Genomic DNA, 27,247 nt, shown 5'->3' with positions numbered 1-27,247 from the left:
TCCCGAATTGTATACTTTTAAATTGTAAATTCTCTATTACGTGAATTTTACCTTAAAAAGTGAAATACATTTTTAAATGGTTTAGATATATATTTATTGAAGTATGGTCAGGCCACTCAAGATGGCTGATCTCTTGCTCTCTGTACCTCCTTTGCTCCCTCCACCAGTGCCTGCTTCACACATGACGTACCCACTGACCTTCCTGCATGCTGGCCCCAGGCCCCACCTAGTGATGTTCTTCCGGAAGGGGCGGTGAGGGCGTGTCCCTCTGCTGGTTTCCATGGTAACTAATGAACCAATCCGATGTCACTTCCCCCTATAACTGGCAACCTCCCTTCCTCCAGAGCAAAGCCTGCCACCATCTCCTGCCCACCCTCAGCCACACATGGTGGGGTGTTACTCCAAGACCTTGCTTCAGACGTGTCAGCTCTCCTGTCAGGTTCGTCCTCTCTGCGCCATCTGTCCCTCGGTCCTTGGCTACACACTCGAGGATTTGGAAGTGCAAGCGCGGTAGCGGCCCTGGGACAGAGCCATCCTAGTTGTTCAAGGATGGAGGTAGGCGGCCTGGCGGGAGGTTGTTGCAGCCGGGAGGTGCTGTGGCAGCGATGGGATAGACCCAGTGGTCTTGCCGCGCAGGGATGGAGGCAGGCGATCTCTCCAGGCAGGAGCAGTTGGCTCAGGATGGGAGCCATTCTGGGTCACAGGGAATTTCCCCAGGAACCGACACCGCAGTGTAACAGCTTTGCCTGGGTGTGTGTGTGTGTGTGTGTGTGTGTGTGTGCGCGCGCGCGCGCCTGGGCTCTTTTAATGAGCCATTCTGGTCTGTCACCCTGAGCAAAAAATAAAAATAAAAAATGCTCCTGCTGATTGCCTCAAAGGTCGAAGGTCGCAGTCGAAAGTCAGGTAGCAGTATATACAGCAAGTTTTATTTACACCCTCAAAGAGATCGGGCTGCCCTGGGTAGGGATTGGCGCTGGCTGCAACTGGGTCTCTCTTTGTAGTCCTAAATCTCGGACCTGTTTGGGGACCCCTATTTTCTTGCCCCAGGCCCACTAATTTCCTGGCCCAGCCCCCCTGCGCTGTGCGTACATGTAAGGGCTGAGTGTTGCTTCCATCTCTGTATGGGGGGGGCGCGTTTTCATCCTCTGATTGGTTCCAGGCGAGGATGCCTTATTTGCACGGGAAAAAGGTTATAGGGAGGGGCTCCGAAGAGCAGGCCTCTGGCATCTGCATGTGTCTTCATCGTTCGACCGCAGGCCTGCTGTTTTTGGTAATGATAAATGGCCTGTTTTGAATCACCTGGGCCCAAGTCCCTAATCCTAGCTTCCCTCCCACCCCCATCCAGTGCACCACTGAGGTCTCTGTGTCTGACTCCGGGCTCGCTCTTCTGTCTTAAAGCTGGGCTAGATGCAGGCCTTGTAGGCCAATGGGGTGCAGCCCAACAAATGATAAGTCACTTTAGTAACTAGTTACTAGGTAGAGAGGTAGTGAAGATTGCAATCGAAATACTTTTCACATATCCTTCTTGGATTAAAATAATCAAATTTTAAGAAGTTCTTTGTTGAATTGGTTGTATTTCAACTGTTCTCGGCCCTTACTAATTTTATGATTACCCCTGCAATTTCACTTTCATGACCTGTGATTACCATTGTGCAGATAATCAGGATGAATGTAAATGAAAAGATTTTTTGACTCCATATGCTGTAGATGAATTGTCACAGTTAATAAAATTTACCTATTCCACAATAGTGGAAAGTAGTTCGAATTGTTGGTTTTAAAAAAAAAAAATCATTAAGGCCTCTGGAGATAGGTGTGTTATTGCATTCCTATTTCACTGATTTTAAGCTGCGCATTTTCTCACATTTTAATATTGCTGAAATTGAGATGCCTCTACAGCCAGTGAGGCCAGGTGGCCATCACGACACAGCTGTCATTGCTGGCACTTATCTATCAGAAAGCGCTAGCTGGATTTCAGAGACCTGGGGGAAAAAATCTCCAAGACAACAGTGGGACACTATTTATTTACTTATTTATTTATGCCACGTCTGAGGCATGCAGAAGTTCCCAGGCAAGGGATCAAACCCCACCACAGCAGTGATCTGAAATATAGCAGTGACAATGACAGGTCCTTAATCTACTGAACCACATGGGAACTCCTGGGGCACTCTTTTAAGAATGTTCTTGATCACAAAACATGGGCATGAATGACTCAGTGTCAAAAAGGTATTCCAAAAATTTGGATTGTGAATATAATAAAGAATTAGGAATACTTGACCATTTCACTTCTCCTTTCCTTTTCATGTACAAATATGATATAGAATAATATCTATGCTAAGAAATCTTTTAAAACTTTCAGTGAGTAAAATAAAAATTCAAGTGATGAATAAAAGCCTTTTATTGGAGTTCCCTTGTGGCGCAATGGGTTAAGGATCCAGCATTGTCACTGCAGCAGCCCCTGACCTGGAAACTTACACATGTTGCAGGCATGGCCAAAAAAAAAGCCTTTTGTCATAGTTTGACAGCATTTTTTTCTATCTCCAATCAAGTGGTAGTTATTTTCCCTAAAAATATTAAACATTTACGTCATTTTAGAAAGTTATCCACAGTTCCAAATATTAATACTAGTACACCTTATTTTAAAAAGCAGGCATATTTTAATTCAATAGAATTTACCACCTGCAATCACTGTTTACTGAAAACCCTCCAAAAAAGAACTGTATCAGGTAAAATGTGGACTATTAAAATAAATAAGCCAGCCCCTGAGCTAAAAGAATCCACAACCCACAGATGAGTGATATTTCTAGTCTAGCATGTTTCACTCATTTATTCGTTCTAAAAATATTTACTGAGCAATTTCTTTATATCTGGTCCTGTTCTAGGGGCTGGAAATATAACAGTAAACAAAACATAATTCTCTACCCTCATGGAATATACAGTCTAGAAGGAAGATATTCAATAAAAAGATAAACAAGGAAATGTGTGTTATGTTAGATATTGATAAGGACTTGGGGGGGGACTGGAAGGTGAAGTGTTGGGAGGAAGTTCAATTTTTTTTCCCTACAAAGCCCTCACTGAGAAGAAAAACCTGAAGGAAATAGGAGCTAAGCATGAGAAGCCCCGACTAAACAAGAGCCCTCCAGGCAGAGGGCACAGCAAAGGCCCTGAGGCAGGAATTCTGAGGAACGAGGAAGAAGGCAGATGGTCTGACCTCCGTGGAGAAGACAAAGAAAAGCGTGGTTGGTGATACAATCAGAGGAGTAGGAGGGAGCAGATCTATGGAGCCCGTAGGGCAGCGTAAGGACCTTTGCTCTTCTTCTGAGTGAGATGAGGTGATTGAGCAGAGAAGAGACGGGATATGCTTCCTTCTCTCTGCTGTGCTGAGAGAAGACTGAGATGGGGATGGCAGTGGGAGGGAGGCCAGCTAGGACCACGCTGCTCTGCGGATAACCAGGGGCCAGGCCAGCGAGCGAGCATGGTGAGCGGCGGTGGAATTCTCAACAGATCCTGCAGGTGGCGCCCACAGGACTTGCTGATGGGTTGGAGGTGCAACGAGAGAGAGCAGAGGAGCCCTGGAAGATGCTAGGGTTCTAGACTGAGCAAATAGCCTGGAACTGTCGGTTTACAAGATGAGGAAGAATCTAGGAGGTGATGTCAGGAACTCAAGTGGGGACACGTTAGATTTCAGTTGCTATGAGATTCCATTCCAGCAGGGCTGGAATTGGCCTGAACTCTTAGAAATACACCTGCAGGGCACTGGCCCCTGCTGAAGGCATGAAACACACCGATTGTTTTGTAACCACGGGTCCATGGAGTTTGTGAGCAGTTTGTACCACCTTGTCAACATAGTTCATTGATAGTATGAGGTTGATGATTTGTACCTGCCGGTCTCAGTGAGCACCCCCCCCTTCATCCCCCCTCCCCCGCCAGGGGGCTCTGCCACTGGGTCTGGTTACAGAAAGTGATAAAGCCATGTGTGAGGCCTACGGGATGCAAGCCCCAACTCCGTTTGGGGCTGCCTGGCTGTAAGGTGTCCTAGACATACCCACGGGTTCCAGGTCCGAGAAAGTGTGCTCAGCACAGCCCTTACAAGGGAGCCTATGCCTGGACTTCCTGGACCCCTGGCTGTGGGGCAGCCTTTGGCCAGGATCCCTGTCCCTAGGTCAAGCCTACTTGTACACTGTATCCTTTTCCTGTGATAACTTGTAGATTTGGAAGTGTTGTCACTTTGGGTCCCATGAGTCGGCTTCAGCTCTGGTGGTACCCCTGAAAATGCTTTGTCCCCATAGGCAAAGAGCTAGAAATGCCTGGAAATTTACTTTCCCCCAGGAGCACCCTTGACCAATGACTGACACACGTGCAGGGGTGGGGTCATGTTTGAAATCCCAGCTCCCTGTTGTCTCAGGAAAACCCTGAGGCTTAACTGAAGCCCCAGAGCTTCCTTGCACCTGGGGTCAGGTTAAGTCACCCTCTGCCAGACCCCCTGAGACTGTCTTTTTGCCCGTCTTCCTCTCCTCCTCTTCCATCCCTCCCCCAATTCCTCCCCCCAAATCCTTGTCTCAGTGTCTGCTTCTGGGCACTCAATCCAAGACAAACACATAAATAATAATTAAAGCGGTGAGTCTCAGCGAACTATAAGACATCAAGAGACGCTATACTTAATGTTTTAAGGGATTTTAGGGTTACTTTTTGGGGGGAGGGAACCAAAGCAGTTCTGAATGTTTCCAAGTGTAAAGTCTATTGTTGCATTGCTGAATTTATATAACAAATACTCAAGAGTCAGCTGGAATTGGATTTCCTAACGAGGTCATCAATCCCTTGATACGTAAATATTGGTTTTTGGATGAATAGAGGAGTGTGTGTGTGTGTGTGTGTGTGTGTGTGTGTGTGTGTGTGTGTGTCTGTGTTGATGTGAGGATACAAGGCAAGGACAAAGGAGGTCTACATGTGTTGTTGGTCCTCAGGAAAAATGAGGAACAGTCTCAACGGAACTAGATTAGAGAGTATATTCTGGAATGTTCTGCCCAACGTTAAGAGTCATGTCATGCTGCACAAAGGAAAAATGACCATAAATGTGTTTCATTATTCAAAAATACTTATTTTAGGTCACTTGTCACATGTCTGGAACCGTGCTGAGGGATGCAGTGTGAACTGGCAGGCCTAAGTCACTGCACTTGAAATTTGAAGCAGGGGAGGAGAGACCCACCTTAATTAGCTCCTTACAATTATTTGTAAAGAAAAAGTACAAGGCAGTGTGGGAGTAAATAACTAGGGGCTCTGAATGCTCCAGGAGAGGCGATCCCGAGCTGAGCCTGAAGGATGAGTAGAATTACATAGACCTAGGAGTTCCCGTCATGGCGCAGCGGAAACGAATCCGACTAGGAACCATGAGTTTGTGGGTTGGATCCCTGGCCTCGCTCAGTGGGTTAAGGATCCGGCGTTGCCGTGAGCTGTGGTGTAGGTTGCAGATGCGGCTTGGATCCCGTGTTGTTGTGGCTGTGGTGTAGGCTGATGGCTACAGCTCCGATTCGACCCCTAGCCTGGGAACCTCCACATGCCACGGGTGTGGCCCTAAAAAGACAAAAGACAAAAAAAAAAAAAATTACACAGACGTGGAGGGTGTGTGCTCTGCATTTGGGACCACGAGAGGAGGTGTTCTCTTCAAACTCAGGCCCTGAACAGTGTTAAAGTTGTGCTGTAGCCACAGGAACTGTCCCGGGAGGACCAGGTCCCCAAACCAGCGCCCCCCCTGGCTTTTTTTTTCTGAATGTGGACTTTGTCCTTGCTTGAAATTCCCCACCTGGAGGCCATCTGTGCCTCTCTCAAGGCTCAGTAAATGCCTCTTCCTCTTGGAAGCTTTTGCTGACTCTGGGAAACATTAGACAGTCCAGCCACCGTGTGCCTTACACATTCCTGACACGTCATACGTCCTTGTAAAATATTCATTGGGTATCTGGTAAATAAATGTAACAGCACATTAGTCTGTAACTTTTTGTACGCGTGTAACCCATCTCCAGAGTCTGAGCTCCTTGAAAGCAGTGCGTGATCTGCAGCTCTTTTAGAATATTTGTTAAATGAAATGCTTGAGGTTAAGGCATCGGGGCTGAGACAGCAGAAACCTAGGAGGTGACGCTTCAGTCTAAACAGAGGTCAAGTCACGGAAGGCCTTAAATGCTGTTTGAAGGAGTCTGCACTCCCTTGGGTAGGATGCGGGGGTCGGGGGTGGGGGACCACCAGAAGGGTCCGAGGAAGACACTGGCCCTTTCGACCTGTGCCTTATGAAGATAACTGTGTCAGCAGAGGGCAGCGGGCGGGGTGGGGGGAGACTGCAGGCAGGAGGCCCCTAGATGAGTCGTCGTAGAAAGACTGGGAGGAGGACACGCTGGGAAGGGTGAGTCAGGACCTGAGAACTGATTTCACGTGGGGCCTTTGCCATGCGAGGCTGCAGTTTGCATAAACTCTCTAGAATGTTTCCTAAGAATTCTCCAGAGTTTTCTAGTTAGATAATTAAGAAAGAGTTATGTTCTCCAGAGACGAGCTGAATGCCCTAGATAGTTTCTCCAATTTTGATTTAGCAAAAGGGTGAGATAGCTACACCATAATTTCTTTCTTTTTTTTTTTTTTTTTTTTTTTGGTTAATGGCCGCTAAATAACCATTTAATAGCACCCCAGCAACATCAGTAGCCTAAGTGACTTCTGGAAGCTTCACCATTTCATCTCCTAGATTCTGGCTTCCCTCCTGATAACTAGAGGTAATGTTTCATTTTTATTGCTCCATCCTCCCCACCCCCCACAGCTTTAATTACCAATCCAATAGAAAATGCTGAGAGTGTATTTGTTCGTTAGAAGTAAATAAAAAGGGGGAAAAAAGTAAATACAAGGAAAAGAAAAGGGAGCATAGCAAACACTTACCCTGCATTACAATTGTAGTCCAGAAGTCAGGAAATAGAAAATGTAAGATTCTCAAGGCATGTGAATATTAATTTATCCGCCCTGCATATGTTTTAAAAGATGTTTCAGATCTAATCCTGAATCCAAACAAAATCGTCCATAATGAGGGTGGGTTGGCATTAGCATAATTTATCTTTGGATTTTTTTGAATTTCATGAGCAATATTTTGAGTGACTATTCTGTGTACCCATAAACATTTATGAAGACCCGTTATATGCCAAGCACTGTTTTTATATCTTTATGTATCTAAAACTTTAATCTTTGCAAAAATCCTGCAAGATGTTGTTGTTTTGTTGTTGTTTTGGCCACTCCCACAGCATGTGGAAGGTCCTGGGCCAGGAGTCAAACCCGAGCCAGTGACAACAGTATGATAGTGACAACACTGGCTCTTTAACCCGCTGTGCCACAAGGGAACTCTGATTTTGTATTATTATCTCCATTTTATAGTTGATGAAACAGGCTCAGAGTGGCTCAGGGAGTTGCCTGAGGCCACACAGTTTATAGGCAATGGAGACTGTGGGAATTCAGGTCTGCTTGTCTCCAAGCCTCCCCACCATGCTGCCTCTAAGACTGAACCACAGCAGGTCAGTTCTAACATAGCAACACCACTCAGTGAAAATGTTGGAAAATTGTCCCGAATGAGCAAGTAGAATTAAAGCTGTCTTTCATGCTGTCCTGTGGTCAAAGCAGAGAGCAGACCTCAGTAAGTTTTAACAGTTTCACTGAGCAAAAGAAACTGATTCCCAACAGCAAACAGTTTAGCCACTACAAAATATAAACTGGCTTTAAAATCATGTCCTTGAGAGTTACTGTTGTGGCTCAGTGGGTTAAGAACCCAACATAGTATCCATGAGGATACAGATTTGATCCCTGGTCTCACTCCGTGAGTTAAGAATTGGGTGTTGCCACAAGATGCAGCATAGGTCACAGCTGCCGCTCAGATTTGATTCCTACTCTAGGAAGTCCCATATGCTGCAGGTGCAGCTGTGAAAGAAAAAAAAAACAAAAATAAAAATAAAAAATCATATCCTCTTTCTACTGTAACTTTTCTCAGAAGGTTGTGGCCCTGTGTCGAATGTCACTGGACAATATAATCGTAACGATTTGCAGGTTTCAGTGGGCTGTTTGATAAGAAATTTCATACTTTGCAAATAAGCCTTTTTCTCTCTGTATGTAATGATAATTTTCTTCATTGTGCAGAGCAATTCTCCAAAGCATTTAAGGTAATTGATTGCTTATTAATATTTACAGCAACCCTACAAGTGGTTTGGAGCTGAATGTTGCCATTTGTATTTCCTTTCCTATAATGACTGATGTCCAGAAAAGTCAGGGAGGGAGTTCCCATCGTGGCACAGTGGAAACGAACCCAACTAGTATCCACGAGGATGCAGGTTCAATCCCTGGCCTTGCTCAGTGGGTTAAGGATCCAGCGTTGCCATGAGCTGTGGTGTAGGTTGCAGATGCGGCTCGGATCTGGCGTTGCTATGGCTCTAGTGTAGGCCAGGTGGCTCCAGCTCCGATTTGACCCCTAGCCTGGGAACCTCCATATGCTGAGTGCAGCCCTAAAAAGCAAAAATAAAAAAAAAGAAAGGAAGAAAGAAAAGAAATGTCAGGGAGTCCCAACTGGACCCTGAAATTAAATGCTGGTCTTCTGGCTCCAAGCCCAGTGCACTTTTGTGCTCTTGAAAATGATCATTTACTAGTTAATCCAAGAGACTAATAAGCATAGATACGTTTCTTCAGACTGCAGGTTAGAATTGCTGCCCTATCTTCTTTTCTGCCTCTGAGGTTATGGAGGAAGGAACTCATGGCTTTGGCTCTCCTACCACGTTTTGTCTCGGGGCCAGACACAGTGTGTCACCCATTGTGTCATTTAAACCCTCACAATAGCACCTGCAGTTGGTGGTACGACCTCAGTTTCACAAGCAAGGAAACAGAATCCCAGAGACATTAAGGAAATTTACCAACCTTACTCATCTAGCTGGATAGATCCAGGGTTCAAATCCAGGTCGATCCAGCCCAGGCTTATCCAGCTACCTTTGTCTCATCTCTCTTACTTGTTCTTCTTTAAATACTGACATCTGTCAGGAAGTTTTAAAGCCAGGCATAAGAAAATGTGAATAGTTAAAATTCACTGATAACGGCCAATTCTTATTTTAGCATTCTTGCTGGATCCTTAGTTGGAAAATGAAGACTATTACGTCGTCAGACTAGCTGGTTTGAAATTCCCTTTCTCCAAGCCTCTGCACTGCTGGAGCTGAAAAGTGCAGCAAGGTGAATGTCACGGGACAGCAGGCAATACGTTTATGAATGATCAGGATTTACTCATATATATGTGCTACTGGTTTTTGTTTTTTCATTTTTTTTTAATTTTTTTTGCTTTTTAGGGCCACACCCACAGCATATGGAAGTTCCCAGGCTAGGGATCGAATCAGAGTTGCAGCTGCCAGTCTACCCCACAGACACAGCAATGCCAGATTGGAGCTACATCTGTGATCTACACCAGAGCTCATGGCAGCGCTGGATCCTTAACCCACTGACTGAGGCCAGGGATCGAACCTGCATCCTCATGGTTACTAGTCAGGTTCATAACCCCCTAAGCCACAACAGGAACACCATGTGCTCCTATTTAAAGGGTACATTCCAGATATCATAATTTTACATTTTAAGTAGGAAATTCATCATATCACTAAGAAGCAAAATCATCTCTTTTCTTGTCATAGAAGTTCAGGACGAATATTTTTAAATCATTTAACAGCCTGACACTTCTCATTTCTTTCCCCAAAGCATACCTTCATTCTGACACACATGTGCCAGGAGACTGCTAAACAGTTTTGTTCCCTCTTTAAAAGGGAGATAGAACCACAGCTGATCAGAAAAGGTTAACAAGCAACTGCTGGCATCAAAAAGAGAGAGAAAGAATCAGAACCCGATCTCCTTTTCTTGTCAGGTATTTTGTGTCTGGCTTTATAATACACAGAAGCATCCTTTATTTGTAAAATGTACCGTTCCCAGATGGCCTTGGGATGTCTTCTTCTTTGTGGAGTCTGTCAAATCAGTTGCTTTAAAAGTCAGTAGATATTGAAATGATAAAGGACACACAACTAAGTTTTAAGAAATCTCATTGTCTGACAGCCATATGTGCCCTTCTGAAAACCTGTGTTTAGAAACTGTTAAGAAACTCAGGGTGCAAGACATTAACAAAACATGCTGGAAGTATAGCCTCTGATTTTTAAAATACCTGAATTATATGTAAAATTCATTACCGCCACTTCTTTCCCACTTTCATCCCTCCCGTAGAATCCCCGGTGACTCTGCCATGACACACACATACATAGAATAAAGTGGGTTCAGGAGCACAAGAAAGCACAGTGTTATGAAGAGAAGTTAGACTATTACGGCTCTGCACTGGTGAGGTGGGAAATCCTGGCCTTGGAGTCATTCAAACTGGATTGAAAATCGGCCTTACTGCTGACTACCGTGTAACCTTAAACAAGTCACTTAACCTAGAGAGGCCTTAATCTTAACCTCACTCAATCTTTCTGAGCCTTAGTTTCTGAATCTATACAACAAGGACAGTCATGCCTGCCTCATGAGATCCTGGGCGGAATTCAGTGAGATGGTACACGTATCTGTAATTGAAGCCTTGCACCATGCGATTCAGTGCCAGAGGAGACAGAACTGACAGGCTAGGTATCATGGAAAAGCAATTTCCATTTTATTCAACATTAAAGAGAATCCAGTCAGAAGCAGTCGCAGTATTTCTCATAGCCTAATTCACTGGTGTCCTTCCTGTCTGGAGTTCCTCATTTACCACCAAAGAACACTCTCCACCCGTCCTTGCTCTGTCTGTCACTCTCACTTCACCTCCCACCTATCCATCTCTTGCCCAGACTTTATTGCAAAGGTGACTTCTTTCAAAAAGTCCTTTCTCTTGAACTCTAGTCTCTCCAACTCTGTGTCCCTCTGGCCATAGCGCATCATAGGTATAGAAAAACCATTCTGAGAAAGAAGGACTGATGGTTTGTTTGGAGAGGTGAAGGTTGGCAGATAAGGAGTTTAAATGAAGCTGGGAAGTACAGGCTTTTCCCTTGTTGATATGGGGGAGTGATGGGATAGAAAATCAGCCAACATTCCATATGGATAATGTTCACCCCATGATTTGTAGAAAGAGAATAGCACAGGGTCGGGCACAAAGTAAAATCTCACTGTTTGTCCTCTTCCATTCAGCATCTGTTCCAAATATCTATTGCTGCCCAACTACATCAAAACAAAGTAGCTCAAAACCACAGTTATTACTCTCTCTCATGGTTCTATGGTTGACTGAGCTCACCTGGCCAGTTATCACTTGGGTCTCTCATGAAACTGACATCAGATGGCCTGGAGTCGTCTGAAAATTCAGCAGGACACTCTGGTATCTTAGCTGGCATGAGTGGAAGAGCTAAAGGCTGGCCAGGGGTCGGTCTTTCTCCATGTCGTCTCTCTATGTGACTGATTTGGGCTTCCTCCCCGCATGGCAGTCGCCAGGTGGCCAGACTCCTTTCATTGTGTCTGGCTTCCTCAGAGTGAGCATCTCAAGATACCCAGCTAGAAGCTAGAAGACTCATTATGACGTAGCCTCAGAATTTACATGCGTATCAAGCATGCAAGTTAAAAAAGGCAAGTCCTAAGGCAAGCCCAAATTCAAGGGGAGGAGACTACACAGGGGCATGGATCAGGGAGGCACCATTGATTGGGGGCCATCTTTGGAGAGCACCTATCACATAGCCCTCTCAACTCACCCCAAAACATTTGTTCCTCATTTTGGAAATTTAGAAATATTTTGTAATCCTGTACAGTTATTTTTGCTGAAGAATAGGGAACTTGGGTCAGATTGGCATCCTCCAACTTTAAGCCAACAGAGTTCAGTATGAAAATCTCCAGTCCCTTCCCTCTCGGGGAGGCAGTGTGGCCCTAAAATCAGACTGCCTGAATTTGACTCTTGACTCTCTTAGAGCTTGAGCTGGTTTTGCATCCCAGCATTTCCAGCCTGTAACTGCAACAAGACACTCTACTAAGAAACACCTTAAGCTCACCCAGGAGTTGTAGACAGATAACAGTAGTTTCAAAAAGTACAGGCAGCATAGTTAGTAATGTGAGGTAATGAACAAGTAGAAGATTACTGGCTGGCATGTTTATGGACAGAGGTGAATGAAACTTGCACTTATTTGGATGTGTGGCATCGCCAAACCCTTTTGTCTTTGGCTTCTTTGGGAAACACCACCCAGCTTGCCTAAACTTTTTTAGTTTGTTTTATAAAACTGCTAGGAATTCAATCAATAACATATTCTTTGGGGTGAACAAGTATAACCAAAGCTTTGCAGACAAATGCAATAAAATCTGCTAAGAAATTCTGGGAAGCATGGCTGGCTAGAAGGGCATAGAATGTGGGGAGACTGGTTTCCAAGATGGGTGAGAAGCAATGGAAGGCCCTTCTCATTGTTCACAGGGAGGAGGCAGAGCAGCCTTCACTGATCTTCTAGGGAACCTTTAGAAGTCAAATAGCGGAAACCCCAAAGGAGCCCAAAGACTTCCATGGTTTAGCCATAGGGGTGTGGCATTAGGTTAAGATTTGGGGTGGGAGTGGAGTTCCCATTGTGGCTCAGCAGTTAACGAATCTGACTAGCATCTGTGAGGATGCAGGGTCGATCCCTGGCCTCGCTCAGTGGGTTAAGGATCCAGCATTGCTGTGAGCTGTGGTGTAGGTTGCAGATGCAGCTCTGATCCTGCGTGGCTGTGGCTGTGGTGTAGGCCAGCAGCTATTGCTCTGATTTGACCGCTAGCCTGGGAACCTTCACATGCCGAAGGTGCAGCCCTAAAAAGCACAAAAGAAAAAAGAAAGGTTTGGGGGTAGGAGTGAAATACCTCCGTGGAATAAGACGTGTGTCTTTCTTTTGAGATCTTGTCCCAAGTTCATGGTACAAATGGAGCCTGAGAGGGAGAGGAATGCCGTGTCCATCAGGATTCTTTGTGTCAGGCCACTGAAACCAACTCTGGCCAATTTGAACAAAAAGGAATTCCTTGACCAGGATATGGGGCCCAGAAGGATGGGAGAGAAGGGCAGCTTCAGAGCAGACATGCCCAGGCACCTCCAGAAGGCTTCAGGGGCAGGATTACCAAGTGGTCTTGTCTGGACCGCTCCACTCGGGAGGATGAACCAGCCTGATCATTTTCAGTCTTTCCATCACTGAGGAGAATGACAGCAGTTATCCCAGCAGGGGTAGGTCGCCATGATTGAAAGTCCCATTTGAATGCATCCACTGGGAGAGAGAGAATTCCTCCAAAGGAGAGGTTTTGCCCCAAGAAAGTTAAAGGGTGGTGAACTGCCCAAAACCACATGAGATCTATTACAAAAGTCAATATCGATATGCCAGAACAGTCCTACCAGTAGTGAAATGGGGGGGCCCTGCCTCAGATGGAATAATCAGGCAGGCGGATGGAGGGTGGGGTCAGGGGGCCGTCAAAAGCTTGCTGCTGTTTTGCCAGAAGTGGCTGGTTTTGCCTCAAGAGGCTAAAATGCAGTTGAGAAAGAGGGATAATTCCAGTCTGAGACAAACTTTGAGAATAAGACAACTATTATTATCTTGTACCCTGTTTGATCCTCCAGACTCCCACAGCCAAGTGAAACCCCAAACACAGAGCATCCTTTTCCAAAGACCCAAGATCTTGTCGAAAGGAAAGGGCCACTAGAAAACCAAATGTCAGGTTGAACTAACTGTCCTTTCCTGTTCATCTCGGTGAGGGATGGAGAAGAGGTGGGTGACTTGAGTGAGCTCGATATGGCAGCCCACCCAGGTCAAGTGGAGGGGCTTAGGATCAGGGAATTCAGATGCCTGCGAAGGGGGGCTCTGTGGTGGAGGAGGCCCATTAGGGCCTTGGGATCCAGGAGAAGGGGGAGAGCACTCTTACCCTTACTCTACCAGAGGCCATGGTTCCCACTCCTGGACCCAGCACTCAGGCTCTGATTGGCATCTGGTCACGTGAGGGGTTAAACCAGCAGAAAAGGCCTCACAACCAAATGACCATTTGGGACTTTGTGGTTGGGAAGAAGATGCCTCTTGGGTTTCTAAAGGCTGATAGAAACTTGAGGAGCATGGCTTTTCCAGCCTGGGCATTGTCTACAGTGCATCATTTATACCCTATGATTTTGTTGGTGGGATTTATTCTGAGTGATCCGGCCTGGGGAGTTCCATCATCAAGCAAACATTCATCTCTCGCGCATGTAATTTGGTTAAGCCCTTAATGATGCACAATGGCTTTTATCATGTCTGCCTCATGTCTTTATTTAGTCTGACTGATTAATTAACTGGCTCAGATCCCCTGCCTCTGTGGAGTACAGATAAACAAGGGCTTAACAAACTCAAGGGTCCTTCACAGTCTCCTGCAGGGCTGTGTGGGACATGGGGAGCTTCTCTGAGGTGTTCCTATCCAGAGAGCTGGCTGCCAGGTAACCGGAAGCCAAGGGGGAAAGGGAGGGGTCAGACTGCCCAGGTCAGGGTTCTGCCTGCCGTGGGGGGGGCCGGGTGGGAGGGATGGGGGTGTGGCCTCGGGGCCTCTGTGGAGGAGCATGCGAGTAGGTAGAATGTTCTTCCCCCTTCTCTACATTTCCAAGTGCTCCCTGCCCAGCCCAGGAGAACCTAAAGCAGAAGAGGAAAGAAGAGCAAAAGTGAAAGCACAGACCAGTCCTCTTCTGTCTGGCCATCTTCCTCTCGGTGGAGGGTCCAATGAGCCCAGGCCGGGCCTGTGCCTCCGGAGGGGAGGAGCCGAGGATGGGGCTTTAAGTTGGCCTAGACTCTGTGTGTGTGTGTGTGTGTGTGTGTGTGTGTGTGTGTGTGTGTGTGATGAAAGTTTCAAGAAAACCACACCCATCACAACTTTACAATGTAAAAAAAAAAAAAAAGGAAATTGCACACCTCCTTCAGTTAATTTATCTTATTGCTCTATTAATTTTTTCAAAACACTATAAAAGGTAAAAATACAACCTGATGGTATTTGGGTCTTAAATCAGCCACATGACTAGTCAGGGGGGTCATTAAGAACAGTCAGAAAATTGAGATGCTCTGACATCAACATCATGAATATTTTCTCAGGTCAGTCTCCCAAAGCAATAGAAATTAGAGCAAAAATAAACCCATGGGACCTCATCAAACTGAAAAGCTTTTGCACAGCAAAGGAAACCCAAAAGAAAACAAAAAGACAACTTACAGAATGGGAGAAAATAGTTTCAAATGATGCAACTGACAAGGGCTTAATCTCTAGAATATATAAACAACTTATACAACTCAACAGCAAAAAAACCAATCAATCAATGGAAAAATGGGCAAAAGACCTGAATAGACATTTCTCCAAAGAAGATATACAGATGGCCAACAAACACATGAAAAAATGCTCAACCTCGCTGATTATAAGAGAAATGCAAATCAAAACTACCATGAGATACCACCTCACACCAGTCAGAATGGCCATCATTAATAAATCCACAAATAACAAGTGCTGGAGGGGCTGTGGAGAAAAGGGAACCCTCCTGCACTGTTGGTGGGAATGTAAACTGGTACAGCCACTATGGAGAACAGTTTGGAGATACCTTAGAAATCTATACATAGAACTTCCATATGACCCTGCAATCCCACTCTTGGGCATCTATCCGGACAAAGCTCTACTTAAAAGAGACACATGCAGCCGCATGTTCATTGCAGCACTATTCACAATAGCCAGGACATGGAAACAATCCAAATGTCCATCGACAGAGGATTGGATTCGGAAGATGTGGTATATATACACGATGGAATACTACTCAGCCATAAAAAAGGATGACATCATGCCATTTGCAGCAACATGGATGGAACTAGAGAATCTCATACTGAGTGAAATGAGCCAGAAAGACAAAGACAAATACCATATGACATCACTTATAACTGGAATCTAATATCCAGCACAAATGAACATCTCCTCAGAAAAGAAAATCAATCATGGACTTGGAGAAGAGACTTGTGGTTGCCTGATGGGAGGGGGAGGGAGTGGGAGGGATCGGGAGCTTGGGCTTATCAGTCACAACGTAGAATAGATTTACAAGGAGATCCCGCTGAATAGCATTGAGAACTATGTCTAGATACTCATGTTGCAACAGAAGAAATGGTGGGGGAAAAACTGTAATTGTAATGTATACATGTAAGGATAACCTGACCCCCTTGCTGTACAGTGGGAAAATAAAATTAAAAAAAAAAAAAAAAAAAAAAAGAAAATTGAGATGATTCTTATAAATTAAGCCAAAATGACTCCAGTTTTGCAGGTTGAGAATTTTAAGAGGTCCAATTTATAATGATAATCTTCCTCTACCACCATTTTCCATGTTGGCAAACAATGTAGATTTTGAAAATAAATATGAAGAGCTGTTCTTGGCAGCTGGCATTTACCCACCCAAGGTGCCACGGCAGGGCTCCGGCCTGTAAGGTGGGAGACCTGCATGAGTTCGTCTCTACGTGTCATCCTATATCTGAACTCCAGATCCTGCCACCTTGAAGGAGCGTGGTGGTTGCCCAGATGCCAGCCTCCAGGCTGAGAGAACAAGTGTGCCCTGGGGAATTACAGTGACTTAGATCAGGAGAAAAAGAGATGGTTTAGGTTTCTTGTTGACTCTCGACAAACTGGCTACTAAAAGTAGAGTTCCCCAGAGTCAGTGATGTGTCAAATGAAGACTTAGGCTAAAGTCATGACCAAGAACTGTGCCTTTCATGTACCATCTCAAATGAAGTACTTAATTTTACTACCGGGCACAATAGAAGACATGGAACTAAAATATTAATGGGTAGCAGTAAGTTAAAAAAAATCCAGACTCTCCCCGACCCCATTAGGTCCACCTTATAAGACCTACTGAACGCCATTGCTGAGAATTCTATTGCAGCCGACTTCTTTCTCAGCATCTATCTGTCTTTCTGTCGTCTTTCTCTTTTTATCTCTTTCTCTCTCTCTCTCTCTCTTTTTTTTTTTTTTTTTTTTTTTTTTTGGCTATGCCCATATCTTGCATACATTCCTAGGCCAGGGATGGAACCTGAGCCACAGAAGTAACCTGAGCCACAACAGTGGTAACACTGGATCCTTAACCACTAGGCTATGAGGGAACTCCCATGAATTTCTTTAAATAATGTGTGTGTGTGTGTGTGTGTGTGTACCTGTGTGTGTATTTTAGGAATGCTGGAAATTTGCTTTATGAAAAATGAATTAAGAGACTTTGACATGCTATTTTAATTGCTAGAGCTTAAGGCTTCATTTCAACAAGATATATTTAGCATAATATTTTTGCTAAAAGTCGATCAGGCATATTGGATTGAGTTTGTTGGCAGGAAGCCTATCATTAATATTTGTTTCCTTTTCCAGAATTTTCATATAAGCTCAAATTTCCCAGGGTAAATTGGCTAGTTTTCCAAAATATTTCAGAGGATGAGTCGTGCCCGCCAGAGACTGTGCTATTTTGTGTGCCTTAAAGTGGGTTAATTCTGGAGTTCCCATCGTGGCACAGTGGTTAACGAATCCGACTAGGAACCATAAGGTTGCGGGTTCGGTCCCTGCCCTTGCTCAGTGGGTTAACGATCCGGCGTTGCCGTGAGCTGTGGTGTAGGTTGCAGACGCGGCTCGGATCCCGCGTTGCTGTGGCTCTGGCGTAGGCCGGTGGCTACAGCTCCGATTCAACCCCTAGCCTGGGAACCTCCATATGCCGCGGGAGTGGCCCAAGAAATAGCAACAACAACAACAACAAAAGACAAAAAAAAAAAAAAGTGGTTTAATTCTGATTGGACAGAGCAGTGACCTGTCTGGACCCAGTGCCCACACCCCACCCCCACCCTGCAACGAGGTGGATGCCAAGGCCAAGCAGGGGTAGGACACCGGGAACTCACTGGCATTTAACGTCTATGGTTTTCTGTTGATTGAAACCACAGCTGATGCTGAGCCTCACTTCTGCTCCCATTTCAGCCCCGACCTATTTTTAGGGCAAAGAACTCGAGACTTTATATTGGAAGTTAAATTTAGTGAGGGTGAAATAGGGAGCTCATGGAAACTCTCTTCCCATTCAAAACACATCGTCAGGCTTGGAGAAAATGCAAAAAGAACATAAAGAAGTGACAGTGAAGAGAAGAAAAAAGAGGACCAGTTTGAAGTCTGGATCTGATCCTTGGCTGAATTCCATTTGGCCGGTGAGACAAGCTCTCAGATCTGATTTGATTTAGGGCTGCAACAATGAAGATGCAATAAAGTATTGCAGACACTTAACGGCAATGCTCTATATTAAAAGATGAAGACAGGATGGTTTATGCTTCCCCAAGAGTAGACAGGCCACTTCAAAAAGAGGAAACAGTCAGTGTGACTCACGTTTCCCAGACTCTGCCCCTAAGAGCACAGACAAGGGGCGGGGACAGGAACACGCTTCTGACTTACTGCTCCCTCAGGGCTCACCTCCAAGATGCCAGGGTACCTTGCTTCACCAGCTCGGGGTAAAATTATTATTCAGATCTGCCTCTAAGTCATCTACCACTTGAATGCATTTTCTTCTCTCCACGGTGGCCCTCCCCCCATGATAAATCCCCAGACTCAGAGGTTGTCTTAGTTCAAAGAGCCAGATTTGCTTTATCTTGGCTGGAGTCAGAATTTAGCTTCATCCCCAGGAGGCTAGAGGATAACTACTACTTACTAGGTACAGATTGGTCCCTACTAAAGGCAGTCTGGGCTCCCAACAAGGTCATTTTTGTTACTCGGGTCTCTGTTTACAAACACACACACACACACTCACTCTCTCTTCACTGTGCCCAGAGTAGCCCCTTCCTGATAGAATTCAGGCGGTGCTGCGGCCCCTGGTGACCAGCATAACCTTCTCTTCCCCAGCCTCCCCTGCCTCCCTTTCCACCAAGGTGATCCCCCTGGGGTCCCCCTAGTCAAGTCTGTTGATCATCTGACCTCAGCGAGACACCCTGTCCCCCTGGATGTTTTGTAATGTTGGCTGACTTCCAAAGGGACGGGGTGTGGGGCACTGCTGCGTCTGGCTTTTCAGGAGGCTCCATGGATTTTATGCAAATTTGTGAACCTCTGCACCGGAACCTTTAAGATCCATCTACCGAAACGAATTACACCCTTTCAATGGAGCAGCGGATGCCTGTCTGCCGTGAGCTGCATGATACAAGAGGCCATGCAAAGGCTTCTAGAAGACCTGCTCCAAGATGACGTGCTGCCTCCACCATTTGGTCCCTGCTGTGCTCCTCCAGGTAAAATGATACAGACCCTAGTGAAGCGGGACCCGCTCCTCCTGAGATCCTTTCTCAGAGAGTGTGAACGGGAGAGAAGTCAGCCGGGGCTTTGGGACCTTTTTCTGAGGCTGGGCACCGCGGAAGGTCATTTCCCCCGGTGAACGCTGTGGGCTCAGCGGCCCCTGCTTAGATTCCCGTGCCAGGCAGGGGCCTCAAAAGCTGGTCGTCTTCCCGAGATCGTTCTGGCAGTGCCTTCGTCCTCTGCGTTTGAGGCAGTGAGGCTGGTAACGAGCTGGGGTGAGCCAGTGCCTGTGACCAAAGACAGAAGCAGGCATTTGGGTTTGGCCAATAGAGAGGACGAGGCCCAAGCCCCAGCCTACGTCCCCGCCTTCACCCCCACAGTGGGGTCCCAGGTCTCTTATTCGCATTTGCCCTGGGAAGCCTCTCCTCCCCGTGAAGGGGAGTGTCCTTCCCCCACCCTCATCCCTGAGTCTCCTCAGTGGGGTCCCAGGCAGGGACCGTATAACCTCCCACTTCCGTCCAGAGAGCCTGGTGCAGGGGTGCCCGGCTCTGCCCCTAACACCCGTGGGCTCTCTGCCTTCTCTCTTCCCTCCCTGTAGGGCCTTGCCAGCCTGGGAGAGAGGAGGTGTGACGGGTAACTGGCATGGCCCTGCCAGGGGAGCTGCAGCTAACAGGGAACCAGGGGCCTCTTGCCGGCAGCTGCCCTTGAAGGCTGGGCCAGATGCCAGACCTCACCAACCAAGTCACAGGCACCGTCCAGGTGTTCCTGCTGATGTACCCGGATTTAAATCCCCCACCTCCGGGGGTGGGGGCACTCGACAGCAAGCCCCCTTGTGTGACTCTTTCTTCCAAAGCAAATTCAAGGTGAGTCACCCTTTGTCTGGGCTGCCACGGCCACGTGTGAAATACTAATTGCCTCCCCTCTAGACTAGAAACTCCCCGTGGGCTGATAGGTACCTTACTGTCCTGAATTTCCTTGTCTGCAAAATGGGCAAAATAATCCATGTAAAGTATTTAGAGTTCTGCTGACACACGTGAGCTCTCAGTAGATAATAGCCATCATTGTCCTTATAGTAATTTAAGATAAAATCGGTATGCTGCTGTGTTCCTGGCAATCCAGAGCCCCAGGCATAGGCAGGGTCTCAGCAGTCACATCCAGTAGATGACGTGACAGAAAACCACGAGGGCGGGGCTGAGGATGGGTGTCAGGAAGCGGTGGGGAGGGGTTCCAGACCCCCAGGCCCGTCTTACTCTCATCCTGGAGTGTTTCCTCCTCACTGTAGCCCCAGGAGGGGAAGAATGGGGCTCCTGCTTGGGGTACTTTTCCTCCTGTGATATTGCCATTGTTTTTAAAAGCAGAGGTTTCACCTAAGCTCGTTCTCCTGATGCGTGTTCCCAGGCTCGGGACACCAGGCAGTGAGGGGTGGCTAATAAGGGCTGTGGAAGACAATGCACTAGACTCACTGGAGGACACAACTCCAGTAACGGAGGACCAAACCATTCAATATGTGCCATGAGCTTTTTTTGGGTTTTTTTGTTTTTTTTGCTTTTTAGGACTGAACCCAAGGCATATGAAGTCTCCCAGGCTAGGGGTCAAATGGGAGCTACAGCTGCCAGCCTACACCACAGCCACACGGGATCGGAGCCGTGTCTGCGACCTACCCCACAGCTCACGGCAACGCCAGATCCTTAACCCACTGAGTGAGGGCAGGGATCAAACCCGCAACCTCATGGTTCCAAGTTGGATTCATTTCTGTTGCGCCATCACAGGAACTCCACGCCATGAGCTTTTCATTGGCATATAAAGTGGTTTATTAAGACAACAAATACATCTGTTCATGTCCACGTCTATGTTTAAACAGAGACAATACACTAAGCGGAGGAACTCAGTATTTTTGTACATGGGAACTGCTTTCGTGCCCCCCTCCCCTCGTTGAGACTCTCTGCACATCCTCAAGTCAACGTTTGAAAACTTACCACTTACCATTTACTCTACATAAGTGCTCCCAAGTGAAGCAACACTGGGTACTTTGTGTCCAATTTAGCTATTATAGGCTTATTTCCCTCTTGCATGGGTCTAAGAAACACAATCTTCTAGGGGGAAAAAGGGGCCCAAAGCAGTTCTTTTGCCCATGTTTTGTTTCAGTGAACCCTGCAACCTGGGTCATGGTAGACTGGCCTGGGACTGGTACTCGGCCTCCAGGGGAATATACATGTATAGCCTGAGGTGGGTACAAGAACTTGGCTTTTTGAGGCACTCTCTGTTTTGTTTGTTTGTTTTTTTTAAGGGCCAAATCTGGGGCATATGGAGGTTCCCAGGCTAGGGGTTGAATCGGAGCTGTAGCTGCTAGCCTGTGCCACAGCCACAGCAATGTGGGATCCGAGCCGCATCTGCGACCTACACCACAGCTCATGGCAACACTGGATCCTTAACCCACTGAGCGAGGCCAGGGGTCGAACCCACAACCTCATGGTTCCTAGTCAGATTCATTTCCGCTCTGCCACGGCAGGAACTCCCAGCTTTCTCTGTTAAAAGAGGGACTGGAGAAAGCATTCAGAGCCTTCTGCTGGTCACCAAGGGCAGGGCACAGTTGGGGGCAATGGCAGAAATCAAGAGGTATGGAGAGAGGGAATTAGGGTGAAGCCACCTGATGGCAGGTGTCATGTAGTAGAGCGGAGCTTAGAAAGAGTAACATAATGAATGCAGAGGGAGTCAGAGAAATAAATGAGACTGAAGGAAACACCAGGAGACCTTTTTATCTTTTTTCTTTTTTGTCCTGAGATGACAGCTACTAGGACCTGGTTAGGACACTAGAGCTTTTGTTCTTTGCTGAGAGGCAACAAGAACCTTCCTGTTTCAGGAGGCCTGGACAAGTCTCAAGATGCACCCAGTTCCCGGGGCTTCCTGCCTTGGCTGTGTAGTCTCCCTCCAGCAAGACCACGTTCCCAGGGGAGCCAAGCACACTGGAACCCCGCCGGGATTGGCTCTTTCCTCCCCTGCCTGCTGGGGCCTCTGGGGTCAGCCAGCACAGTGTGCGGCAGGCCGAAGCGGCTCAGGCCCACGCACCAGATATGCCTAAGGAAGTGATGGGGCTGGGGCCCTGTGAAGGAGCTGGGAGGGTGGGGGCAAACCTCAGACAGGAATCCTGAAGTCAAGGAGAGGTTTGGCGGCTCCTGAGGTCCTTCCCAGTGGCCAGTCCAGCCAGAGCTTCTGCTGCCTTCCCTGCAGGTAGCTTTTTATTTATTTATTTATTTTTTTGTCATTTCTTGGGCTGCTCCCGTGGCATATGAAGGTTCCCAGGCTAGGGGTCGAATCAGAGCTGTAGCCACCGGCCTACACAGAGCCACAGCAACACGGGATCGAGCCGCGTCTGCAACCTACACCACAGCTCACGACAACGCCGGATCCTAAACCCACTGAGCAAGGGCAGGGACCGAACCCGCAACCTCACGGTTCCTAGTCGGATTCGTTAACTACTGAGCCACGACGGAAACTCCCCGCAGGTAGCTTTTTAAATGGGTGGCTGAGGAAGCGTTGCCTCAGACCAGTTAAAAACCAGAGCCTTCGGAGGTGAGGCCCAGGCGTTGGTACTTTTAAAATGCCCCCCACAGGATTCGAAAGGGCAGCCAGGGTTGAGAACCATCCACTTAACTACATTTCAAGAACTCTCTCTAGTTTCCTGCCAGAATCAGTTTCTCAGCATCAGTTCCCACTGACATGGGCAACTCCGGTGGACGGAGAGAAACTCCAAGGCCGCTGGAGTTCACATTGGCTCTTCTCCTGATCCTTTTCGATTATTGCCCCCCCTTCCTGCCTACACCAGGCTGATCCTTAACTGTAGGTAATAGTTTCTGCATCATTTTTTGTAATTAATTCTTACAAAAAGGTTCAGACTGAGTTAAATTCTCCCGCTGAAGAGATTTCTATTCTGTAGTGGTTCTGAAGATGTAATTTCCACAGTCAAATGCTCTACCCCTGAGCTCTGCCCCCCAGAAGATGTAATTGCTAAGGTATACTTTCTCCAGGGAAAACCATTTATTTGAAAGATACAGGCTGTGGTCTTCTCTATCTGTGTAAGGTCCTTACTGGTTGATGAACAGTCACGTGGTTGTTTGACTATTTCATAGATCACATAGATTAACAAAGAAGTTTCCTCTAATGCACGGTACAGCACCTTTCTTTTTTTTCATCTGAGCAGAAAGAGGAGGTTGGGTGCCTGATTACATTTTATTACAGTGTGATAAACCTTGAAAACACAATGGGAGTTCCTGCTGTGGTGCAGGGGTTAAGGATCCAGCCAGTGTTGCCACAGGTAAGTGGGAGCTATGGCTCAGAGTCATTCACTGGCCCAGGAACTTCCATATGCGGAGGGTGTGGCCAAAAAAAAGAAAAGAAAAACACAAGTAGATGCAGCTGAGCTGCCTCTCTGCTGTTCTTTCAGTGGTTCATGTTAAAAAATATCCTTTTCCTGAGGTTCTCTGGTGGCCCAGCGGGTTAAGGATCCGGTGTTGTCACTACTGTGGCTCAGATTACTGCTGTGACGAGGTTTTGATCCCTGGCCCTGGGAACTTTCACATCCCGGGGGTGTGGCCAAAAAAAATAGCGTTTCCCAGCTTTGCTGGGAGCGTCACTCACACAGTGCTCGCTTGCTTGGTCTCCCAGCTCCTGTCTCTAGACTTTCATTTCCAACCCCCCATAACCTCTCCTTTTATCTGCTTCAGCTGGGCTCTAATCTTTGCTCCTGTGGGTTGGAATCTCCCCTCTCTGCCTTGCTGGTTCCTGTCCCTGCTTTCCTTTTCAAAACGCCATGCAGATGTGACCTTCCCAGCTTTCTTTTGGCTTACCTTATTCTTAGAACAACCACTTGTTGTTGCATAAGAAACATTTACAGCTTTTAAATGGTTTCTTCTAGCATCTTTAAAGTGTTAAAAATTAAAGCTATCAATAATGTTGGTTTTTAAAAAATTATAGGTAAGTTAATGACACATTGTAGATAACCTTTACAAATCTGAGTTGGTTTCCTGTAACTCAAATGGCAATGGCATCTTCCAATTACTCGAAAAGACCTCTGCCAACAAAATAGTGTGAAATCTTCTGGGTCCCATGGCTTCTTCTTTTAGAGTGTCTTTTTCTTTCGTTCTAATTCCATCAAATCTCCATTTATCCCTTTACCTACTGAAAGAATCCACGGAGACAAGGAACCCCTTTTCCTTAGAGAGTGTCCTAGATCAGTGCTTCTCATGTTAAATAAGTATGAGTCATCTGGGGATCTTGTTAAAATTCAGATTCTGATTCAGGAGGTCTAGGTGGGGTCTGAGAGTTTGCATTTGCAGTAAGCTCCCAGGGGCTGCTGCTGCTGGTGGTCCAGGGAAACGCTGCCATAGGGAGCTCTTTAGGCAGCTTTGGAGCTTTGTCCCAAATGTTTTATCACCATAGCTTTCTCCATGCTTAGCTATTATGGCTTCAAATTAACTCACCACAAATTGTTGAATTAAGAAAGGCCAAGAGCATCTAATACCTTTTTTTTTTTTTTTTTTTTTTTTTGCTTTTTAGGGCTGCACCCTTGGCATATGGAAGTTCTCAGGCTAGGGGTCAAACTGGAGCTGCAGCTGCTGGTCCCCACAGCCACAGCAACACAGGATCCTTAACCCACTGAGGGAGGCCAGGGATCAAACCTGCATCCTCATGGATACTAGTCAGGTTCTTTACCACTGAGCCACAACGGGAACTCTAAGAGCCTCTAATGTTGATGTTGGTTCTCTATTCGTAAAAAAAATTTTTTCGTTTTGCGAGTCAATCTTCCTAGTTTCTGGCTGATCACTATTACTTAAATCAACACAACATGTCACATACTCTTGGTCCTTAATCATTCCTACAAAACAACTCAAGTGCAACAGTACTCATTTGGTCTCTACTTTCTTTTGAATTTCCTTTTTCCTTTTTCCTTATAATTGCCTCTTATTAGCCTTTTTAAAACTTTCACTATTTGGGGGTTTATCAGACATGATAGGATTAAGAATTTTCATAAAACATCTCAAAGCTAAGGACAGACATGCCATAGACTAATAACACAATGGTCAAAACAAAAATGATTAGGCACAGATAAAACTATTGTCTAGTGACAGGCAGCCTTTTTTTTTTATCTGATTTGGTGCTTTATTGGAATCCATGAAACTTAGTAAATTGAAAACTTACCAGCAGAGGCGTTCACCTGAATGAAATGAAAAGGTTTATTATTTCTCAATACCTGTGGTTTCCACACCTACTAGATTTTGAGGGGTCTGTCTCCATAGAGCTGATGATTTGATGTCTTCTCTGTACAGGTGCTGTTTCTGGGAGGTGGAAGATGACTCAATAAACAGCACCCCTCTCTCTCTCATCCCTTACTTGTGTCAACCAACTAAAAAAGAAGAGCGGTAGCATAAAGAACCCACAACATCACTTATTTCATTTCTGGTGAGGCCGATGAAGCATGTGACTTATGTTAATGGACAAGCAGAACTCCTGTTGCCAAACCCCAGAGTAAGACTTGCCCACTCAGTCATGGAAAGACCTGAGTCATTGCAGCCTCCTCACCTGGCAGCCTGTCCTTATGGAGTAGAATGACTGTCCTTTACTGGATGTTTGCACCCAAGGAAAGAAAGAAAGATGGGGCCAGGCTCCTTATTCCTAGATCACTTGTCAGAATAATCACTTCTACTCCACCAGGGAACACCTGTTCTCACACAGCCCCTCTGACTTGCCTCATGCAATCCCAGCCCTATGAAATCCTGTCTTTAGTTAAAATTTTGGTATTTTTTTATCACAAGTTTTTTCATTAACTATACATTTTCTGAATATTGCATTAAGATATTATTCCTCTTGATTCCTAAGGTTTTTAGCTCCCCCTTAAGTTTTACACCTGAAAGAAATGACTTACCCACCTCACCCTAGGCTCAGACCTGGTTTTAAAATAAATGTGTAAAGTAATAAATTAGTAAACAACTTTTTCTTAATTAAACAGTGATTAAATAAATTATCAGGTGGTGTTGTGTACTAAGTTGAAAAACAGTGTGTGCAGAAAGGCGTTCCCTTGTGGCTCAGTGGGTTAAGGATCTAGCATTGTCATTGCTGTGGCTCTGGTTACAGCTGTGGCAAGGTTTGATCCCTGGCCCAGGAACTTCCACATGCCTTAGGCATGGCTTAAAAGAAAGAAAAGAAAAGAAAAAGTGATCAAGCTGGGAACGTGAATGATTGGGGACGAGGATGACATTTAAGCTGAGACCTGAATGTCTCGAAGGAGGCAACCCTGGGACAATGCGGAGAAAAGCTTGTAAAAAGGCCTCAAGGTGGAAACAAACCTGGGGATTTTCAGGGAGTGCACAACACACCAAGGGTTAGTGTGGTTGAAATATCAAGGATATGATAGGTGACGAGTAGTACTTGCCTTGGATCGAGGGTCCGGAAGGGTTCAAATTTTAGTACTTTATAAGCCAAGTAAAGAGTTTATTTTCAAAGGCACAGAAGGATTTAGAGCTGGAGAGCAACACAATATGATTGCTCTTTTAAATAATTCTCTTTGTCTTTTTTATTTGTTGTTTTTTGGGGGGCCACACTCGCAGCATATGGAGGTTCCCAGGCGAGGAGTCAAATTGGAGCTGGAGCTGCTGGAGCTGTGGTTGCTGGAGCTGTAACCACAGCCACAGCAACATGGGATCTGAGCTGCGTCTGCAATCTACACCACAGCTCTCGGCAATGTTGGAGATTAACCCGCTGAGCAAGGCCAGAGATTGAATCTGCATCCTCATGGATGCTAGTCAGGTTCATTTCCATTGGGCCATGATGGGAACTCCCTAAATAATTCTCTTTGCTGTGTGAAGGATGTGCACACAGCACAGGAGTGTGCATGGCGCAAGAGTAGAATCAGGACACCTGTCAGTGTTTCTGGTGAAAGATGCTACTGCCTTGGACCAGAGTGAGTATTGTGAAGATGGAGAGAGGGGAGCAGGTTCCAGCAATACTTCTT

The 27,247-nt window shown here is 46.1% G+C and overlaps 1 long non-coding RNA gene across 1 annotated transcript; it reads left to right on the top strand.

The window, feature by feature from the left end:
* LOC110261785 lies at nt 5,557-26,242 on the top strand. The gene is made up of 5 exons (XR_002346323.1): nt 5,557-6,199; nt 6,662-6,749; nt 19,028-19,238; nt 19,841-20,105; nt 25,566-26,242. It is a non-coding gene; the product is annotated as an uncharacterized LOC110261785 (long non-coding RNA).

Source organism: Sus scrofa, chromosome 7 (genome assembly GCF_000003025.6).
Source record: "Sus scrofa isolate TJ Tabasco breed Duroc chromosome 7, Sscrofa11.1, whole genome shotgun sequence".
Lineage (NCBI taxonomy): Eukaryota > Metazoa > Chordata > Mammalia > Artiodactyla > Suidae > Sus > Sus scrofa.
The sequence above is the reverse complement of the archived record's forward strand: the minus strand, read 5'-3'. Positions and strand labels throughout refer to the sequence as shown.